Here is an 8,576-nt window from a genome sequence, read left to right as displayed (position 1 = left end):
AGAGAGCAGAACAACTAGGTGGAAACCAACCGCCATTACGGAACATTTTGATCAGAGTCCATAGAAAAACCCTGATCAAAGAAGGTGAGGGGTGCAAATAGGTTTTCAAATTCTCATGGACTCCAGACTTTTCTGGGGTCAGTGAGGCTGGATGAACCTATGATGCCCTGGCCCTGAGATCATCTTTAAACTTTAAACCAAAATGTCTCCCAAGTCTTCTTGAATCCAAGCAGCAGCTAATCTAACTCATAATAAACAATGTCTGCCCTGAGCCTCCTGCTCTTTTATGAGCTTTCTATATGGGATCACATTGATGGTAGCAAATGGAAAGGCGGGATAGTCACCTTGTGGGGGGCGGGGCCGTGCGTTTATTCTGTTGATGGGAGGGGAAAACTTGGAAAGGAGGGTGAGAATGAATGATGGCACAACTTGAAGAATGTAGTCAGTGCCACGGCAGTGCACATGGAGGAAGTGTGGAATTGGTGTGTAGGTTGCACTGTATATATTCTCAGCAGCATCCACAACCAAAATCTATCTATCAAAGAAAACCCCACGACCCCTATGCTCTGATCAGATTCTTCATGGGGTCTCCATGAAATAGGGATTGATATTACTACAGTTAACGGCAGCAGCAAAATTAGATGGAATATACATTCACCCAGAAACCTACATGAGCAAAAAGCCCAAGACTGTGAAAAACTATCAAGGGCAGCAGAAGACTGCCCATTTTCTTACTTTATAAAGTGCTATGATCGTTTAAAGAGCAGGAAGCTCCTCGTTAGAAACTCATCATCAGTGTACCTAGAACAGCAAGTGTAAAAAGTTACATTATCATCTGGAAACAAATATTGCCTGGAATACAAAACCCACTAATACTTGTTGAAAGAAGGGGCATCACCAACGGCTACAAATATAAAACTGGGGAAGAAAAACTCACGCACAGGAGCTTGGGTAAGGCTTGCTGTTGTGTGGCGGACTTGGTCATATTTCACACATGCTTACCAGGCACACTACTCGAGCAAGTGCAGCCTCGTTCGCCTCTTTGCCTGTGAAATATCTGGATATGGAATAAACATCCCACAGCTTCCACCAGTGACTTGGACTTCAGGCTTTCGGGTGTTGGAGGTGAACCTTCATAAACAAGACATATTTCCCAACTCTTTATTTTGTGGTTACAGAGGGCGTGGAGACCAAGGTTTGTGCGCGTGGACTGGCAGTGAAAGGTGTCTGATCCCGGGCTCTTCAGGGTCTCTTCAGGTGTCACGGGGCTTGGGTCGGCTTCCCTGTTCAGCCTTCTTCCCCACAACTGCTAAATTTAAGAAATTGGGAAGTTCAGCATCGCATCAGCCCATCTGCAGACAAAAAGAACAACTGACTAGAATAAATCCATGAATTGCTACAGTGTACATACTTCCACTTCTCTGGATCCTTTAAGAAGTAGAACAGAGTTTGGGCATTATTTGGTCAAGATGAGAGTGCAGGGAAGCTCGAAAAGGAAGTTAAAGTAGCTTCTCTTCCAGCCTCAACATATGGGCATGAAAATGTTAATCAGACAACTAGCCAAGCCATTATCACTAGAGAGAACATCAACGGAGTTATACATGGAGTGACTGTTTCAGCAACCTCATCTCCCGTGACTTAAGAGTGGGAGGGAAACGCAGTGCAGTCATGGGAGCATTAACAGTTAAATGATTAGACTTGACTACTAACTCCAGTGAAACCACTAAGAATAAGGATTTCTAGGGAATGAGTGGAAATAAAAGTTAATTGAAATAGCTGATAGCAAATTTGCCTGGATTCACACATTTGGGACTCTTATTTTGAATGTTAAGAGTATTGAGTGATTTCTATCCTTCAACTATTTCAAATATTTAACAATAGCTTTGCACAAGTGCTGTGAGTGAGGCTTATTTGCTAGTTTGTAATTGTACAAAAATAAAATCTGATGCTGTCTACCGCATAAAACTTCAGGGTTAATCTTTGATTGTGCAGCTGGGCACATAAGGTGCATTATTTCATAACACAGAATAATACTTTGATTGTATTACATGACTTTTCTTATTACCTCTCTTTATTCCTTTAATTCTTTTCTCAAGTTTTAACTGTACTTCATGTAACTATATCACAGTTCTCCATTTTTCTTTCTTTTTTACAGGAACCAGTGACACTTTGCAGCGTGAAGCTTAGCACGTAAGGATGTTGTTTGTCAGCACAGTTACCACTGCCCAGCAGGGTCTGATGTCATTTCGCTAATGTTAACCCTGCTGCCTGGATTGCAGGCCCCATCTCAGTTTGACAGGGTGTGAGGAAGAGTGGTTCTTGTACCGACCACAGAGCATCTAGTACAGTTGGGGAAGGGAAACAAGCGTTTCCTGCCACTGCAGACCGCCCAGACTGAGGCTTGAAAGAGCAGAAGTTGTAACTCTGAATAAAGCTCAGCGTGTTCATTACTACACTTAAGGGAAGCAGCCAACACTTGGAAATAAAGATGCCTGCATGGCCTTTTCATGTCCAGAGCAAGCCGTGTGTAAGAAGGCTGCCCACATATCCCGAGCTCGGTGCAGTTAGAGGCTGGCTTAAAGAAAATCAAGGGTGCTGGTTTTCTACTCTGTCCAATGGAAAAACTAGTAATGATGCGGTATCCAGGGCGATGGGGTCCTTGCCTAACGTAACGATCTGATTGCAGCCCCGCCCCCTTCTCTCCGCTATAATTTAAAATACACAAGTTCTTAAACTCTGAACTACCCTTGCCACCCTGCTAGTTCCCACACAAACAGTATTTTAAGAGGCACATTCCCCCCAATTTACTTTATGAGAATTATGTCTTGAAGATTGTAGGAATTTAGGGGAATTCTACCTTCGTATCACCGGTCAGAATTGTTCTCATTGGTCATTTCCAGCTGAAAGGAAGGCTAGGAGTTTGAAGGTTCGCTTGATAGTCAGCGTGGGCTCGGACAGATGGAAGAACTGTGCAGAGAGCACACCTGCCTGCACCAGGGCGCATGAACTCCAAGTCCGTGGTAGTGGTGGTGATGTCAGGTGTAAACTCCACTGCTGACCACAAGGAATGTGGTGCAAACCCAGTTGCTGCTACACCACAGGATCAATGAGGCTGTCTGTTCCCGGAAAGAGTTAGAAAGCCTCACAAAACTCACTGCCATCAAGTGGATTCCAACTCATCGACACTCTATAGCACAGGACAGAACTATCCCGGTGGGTTTCTGAGACTGGAACTCTATACAGGAGTAGAAAACCTCTGCTTTCTCCTGCTCAGAGGTTGGGGGTTTCAAACTGCTGACCTTGTGGTAAGCAGGCCAATGCGAAACTGCTGTGCCACCAGCACTCTTTACAAAACCTCAGAAACCCTACATAAACCCACTGAGTTGAAATTAACTGAAGGCAGCGAGTTTGGTTTTGGTCTAGGGTCGTAGTGAGGGCAGGGGATAGAGCAAGGAATCAAGAATGACTGATGGATTAGACTTGGGCAGTAAATGTACTGAGATAAGGAAGACTAGAAAATAGGCAGACTGACATTTTATTAATATTAAACACTGAGAGGTTGAACTCAACCACTCACTGCTGTCAAGTCAATTCCTGTTCATAGCCACTTAGTAGGACAGAGTAGAACTGCTGGTGGAGTTCCAAGACTGTGAATCTATATGGGAGTAGAAAGCTTCATTTTTCTCCCTTGCAACAGCAGGTAGTTTTGGACTGCTGACCCTGTGGTTAGTGACCCAAGGCGTAACCCATTTATGCCACCCGGGTTTCTTGAAAAGCTGAAAGTTTTATTAATTTGTTCTTATTTTTTTTGAGATGATATACACTGACATTCTGAGTGATTGTTGTGTGATGGAAATGGTAAATAAAAAGTTGTATGTAATGACCCAAATTCTTTAAATTGGATAGCAAATGCCAGCCGCCTGTTGATTATACAGAGGCATGCCCAGCCTGATGGAGCTGTTAGGACACATTCAACAAGGAGTGCTGCACTGAACTCAGGAAGATGGGCCTCAGGAAGACTCTTCTGAAGAAAGACTCCATTTACACCTTTTAATCGGCACATATGCCCCCCAGCTGTTTTACGAGAATTATGCTTTGAAGGTTGTAGGAATTTTCAGGACTTCATATTAAACTGCATATTACTGCATATTAAATGAATTTGTAATGTTGAATTTACTTAGAACTTTTCATTGAAGTACTGAAAAACAAATGCCTTAGAGAATGTAAAAATGTATTTTTATATATAATGTTTAAGATATTAAATTTATAAATATGATAAAAAATGATATTTCCTTTTTTTCTAGGAAATAAGACCTTCTATATTTAAAACCTTTATCTGTCAAACTGCACTTAAGAACTCAATAAAGCTTTTTATTAACCAGATTCTTCCCTGTCTACAATTGAAGTAATTGATTATGTGGCAAACAAGTGTGAGTTGTGGCAAAGAAGGATGCCTAATCACATTAAGCCAAGGAGCTCTGGGTGTATAGTGGGTTGTGTGTTAGACTGCTAACTGCAAAGTCAGTAGTTCAAACCTATCAACTGCCCCACGGGAGAAAGATGAGGTTTTCTAATCTTGAAAGATGCCCCATGGAAGAAACTGCCCCGTGGGAGAAAGATGAGGTTTTCTACTCAGAAACCCACTGGGCAGTTCCATTCTGTCCTATAGAGTCGCTACGAGTCAAGATCAACTCAATGGCAATGAACCATACCAAGGAGCCCTGGTGGGTAGTAGGTTAAGAACTACTAAATAGAGTTCAAACCCACCAGTCACTACTCCTCAGAAGAAAGATAAGGTTTCCTCATCCTGTAAAGCAGTGGTTCTCAACCTTCTTAATGCCATAACCCTTTAATACACTTCATCATGTGGTAGTGACCCCCAACTATAAAATTATTTTGTTGCTACTTCATAACTGTAATTTTACTACATTATGAATCATAATGTAAATATCTGATATGCAGGATGTGTTTTCATTGTTAAAGCATCATCACAAAAACAATATGTAATTATATATTGCGAAATATTTATCTCTAATTACAAATAAATGAATTTTTGTCTTGAAGCATGGTGTAGCATGGGTAACAGTCTTCACGCCCGGTACTTGTAAGTGGGCATATGTGCATGTGGGCAGACCCGCCTGGAGATGGATAGAGGAGTGGTATCTCAGTTCCTAAGACCATCAGAGATATGTGTTTTCCGATGGTCTTAGGCGACCCCTGTTGAAAGGATCATTCGACCCCCAAAGGGGTCGTGACCCACAGGTTGAGAACTGCTGCTATAAAGACAAAGTTTTGAAAACCAAAGAGAAGTTATTTGTTCTATAGGGTTGCTGTGAATTGGAATCGATTCAATGGCAGTGGGTTGACATTAATAATGAATTGAATTATGTTCCCTAAAAATGACAGTTTGAAGAGAACCTATAAATGTGGCCCTAGCTAGAATGCATTTGCAGATATAATCAGTTAGGTTATCCCATATGATTGAGGTCTTCAGGACAGAGGAAGATCATGGGATGTGGCTACTGCAAGCCAGGTGAGAGGCATGGAGCAGACTCTCCTCCCAAAGCCTTCAGGAGGAACCAGCACTACAGATATTCCGAGTGCTGACATGATGTTTAGGAAGTATCAGATAATAAAGTTCTATTCTTGTCAGCCACCCAGTTTGAGGTATTTTCTTACAACAGCTCTAGGTAACTAATATCATTTGAATAGCACAGTAATTTAAAAAAACAAAAAAACAAAAAACGATGCTTCTTTAAATAAGCTTTCTCTCACTGCAACAATTTCTGCAAAGCTACCTCTTCAAGGCTTTCCATATCCACATGCCAAGTCACATACATTCTGCCTATGCAATGCCTTCTGTTTTCCCTTTTCAACCCCACAGTCATTGTCCTGAGTTTGATCTAAAGTTGGCTATATTAATGTCTCTCTTCCTTACTGGATTGCAAACACTTCCTACAGGTTTCTTCCAAACTGTTCCATTCTTTTAAAAATTATTAATAATTTTATTGGGGGCTCTTACAAATCTTATAATAATCCATCATTCAATTGTATTAAGCACACTTACATATATGTTGCCAAACATTTCCAAAACATTTTCTTTCTACTTGATCCCTTGGTAGCAGTTCCTCTTTTTTCCCCTCCCTCCCCCTCCCACCCTGGTGAATCCTTGATATATCCTTAATACATTACTGTTGTTATTTCATGTCTTACACTGTCCGCTGTCTCCCTTCACCCACATTTCTGTTATTCATCCCCTGGGGGGTGGGCTATATAGCCAACCTTGTAATGGGTTCCCCCTTTCTCCCATTCCCCAGCCCTCGCCCCAACCATGCCGTACCCTCATGATATCGCTACTCCCGCTACTATGCTATACACGGTGCAGATGAGCGCTGGAAACACAAGGACTCCAGGACAGAGAAACCCCTCAGAACCAATAATGAGAGTAGTGATACCTGAAGGGTAAGGGTAAGATGGGAGGAGAAAGGGGGAACCGATCACAATGATCTACATATAACCCCCTCCCAGGGAGATGGACAACAGAAAAGTGGGTGAAACATCGGTCAATATAAGACATGAAGAAAAAACTTATAAATTATCAAGGGTTCATGAGGGAGGGAGGGAAAGAAATGAGGAGCTGATATCAAGGGTTCCAGTAGAAAGTGTTTTGAAAATGATGGCAACAAATGTAAAGATGTACTTGACACATGGATGGATGGATGGATTGTGATAAGAGCTGTACGAACCCCCAATAAAATGATTTTAAAAAAAGAAACACGCATCATTCCTCTAGTTCCTGAATGCTTCCCCCCCTTCTCCCCTCAGCCCCCCAGTACAATGACCCAGTTCTACCTTACAAATCCGGCTAGACCGGAGTACACACATTGGTACAGATAAGAGCTCTAGACACATGGAATTCAGAACAGAAAACCCTCAGGAACAGTAGTGGGAGTTCCAATCTTGATGTATCTTCCTAGAATAAAGGTTAGAGAATACAATTCCTATGTTTGAAGATGTTTAGATGCCCCCATTGCTTACATGTGTTCAAGCTGGTCTCAAAACTACTTCTCTGCTTCATGTATAACCACTGCGATCTCTCACCTGTGCTTCAATATCAACTTAAAATACCCTGAACCCAAACGAACTTTCATTCCCGTCCTTGTGAATATTTTTCCCTCCACCCAGAATGCTCTTTGTCTTCTGTTTCTGGCTCCTAATATTTCCACATTATTTAAAGTTCAGCTCAAATACCATCATTTCTTTTAGGAGGCCTGCATGGTTTAGTACTATGAAACAAACTGATCATTGTTCTGATACCCCTAGAATGTATACCTCTGAGACAGTATTTCAATAGTTTCACACAGATAAGGACCCAAATTATAACCAACATTGTTACTGAGGTCATATTGATTGTGAGAATTATGGGGCATTTAAAAAATTTTCAACTGAATCCTTTCCTAAGGACAGTGAGCATTTTATATTTAGAAAATGATACTAAATGATCCCCAAAGCACTATATAACACCACGTTAGGACATCTTTTAAAAAGTGAATTAGAAAGTTGATGACAATGTTCACTGAATGCCATTTCTCTCACAACAGAGATGTGAAAAAGAATTCAATTGCAATTTGGGGATGTTTTGTCGTATATCTTGATACAGATATTTAAGAGATGGCAATATATCCAAATATTAAAATATATATTCATTATGCTATCCAACAAGCAAAATCACACCCATAATTTTCTCCTTAACGTATTAACTATGACCGTGATCTTGACAAACCTGTGAACATACAAATGGCAGAGAGCAAACCTTTACACACGAAGCTCGTGAGACTTGACAAGGTGACAGCATGTGGTCCTTTCCTTCTTTTCTTTCCATTTCTCAGTGTTTCATCATCTTTTATCCCTACACAAAAAAGTCAGTGACTGCTTCAATAAAAATACTTCTTAAAATATACATAATTTTTGAATAGTGATTCTGTGCAGTTCTAAATTAAAAAGGTAAAAATCTTTCCAGTCCTGTCAACCAGCCATCCAGTTTTGCGCCTAAGGCAACAGCATATCTCACAACATTCTTGATAGCCTATGAATTTAGAAGCTAATAAATATCTATTGTCTTCCCTTCACCATTTTTTCCATAAATGGTAACTTATTTAACACATCTCTTGTGACTTAAATATATTTCACTGTATGGATGTAAAACTTATTCAATCTGGTTCCTATGCATGGACATATTTAATAGCAATGATTGAACACTGACCTATTATTTTTGGCACAATAACTGTATATTCCATTTATCTTCTTTAAAAAAAATAATTTTATTAGAGGCTCATGCAACGCTTATCACAATCCACACATACATCCACTGTGTCAAGCACATTTGTACATCTGCTGCCAGCATCGTTCTCGAAACATTTTCTTTCTACTTGAGCCCTTGATATCGGCTCCTCATTTTCTCCCTCCCTCCCTGCTCCTCCCCCCTCATGAACCCTTGATAATTTATAAATTATTATTATTTTGTCATATCTTACACTGTCCGATGTCTCCCTTCACCCACTTTTCTGTTGTCCACC

The 8,576-nt window shown here is 40.8% G+C and overlaps 1 long non-coding RNA gene across 3 annotated transcripts in view; it reads right to left on the bottom strand.

Moving 5' to 3' along the window:
• Nucleotides 1-1,147: 1,147 nt before the first annotated feature.
• LOC123522577 overlaps nt 1,148-8,576 on the bottom strand; it is a 44,865-nt gene continuing 37,436 nt past the window's right edge. The window contains exons 5-6 of one of the 3 annotated variants that reach the window (XR_006680825.1): nt 7,784-7,909; nt 1,148-1,352 (exon numbers count right to left, since the gene is read on the bottom strand). This is a non-coding gene — a long non-coding RNA (uncharacterized LOC123522577). The remainder of the gene's footprint in view (nt 1,353-7,783; nt 7,910-8,576) is intronic. The other 2 variants (XR_006680824.1, XR_006680826.1) reach the window with 2 other exon arrangements.

The sequence above is a fragment of the Echinops telfairi genome, unplaced genomic scaffold (assembly GCF_000313985.2).
Source record: "Echinops telfairi isolate 266 unplaced genomic scaffold, ASM31398v2 ScPeMD7_7424;HRSCAF=8462, whole genome shotgun sequence".
NCBI classification, from domain to species: domain Eukaryota; kingdom Metazoa; phylum Chordata; class Mammalia; order Afrosoricida; family Tenrecidae; genus Echinops; species Echinops telfairi.
Note: the sequence above shows the minus strand (reverse complement) of the source record. Positions and strands in the feature narration are given on the sequence as shown.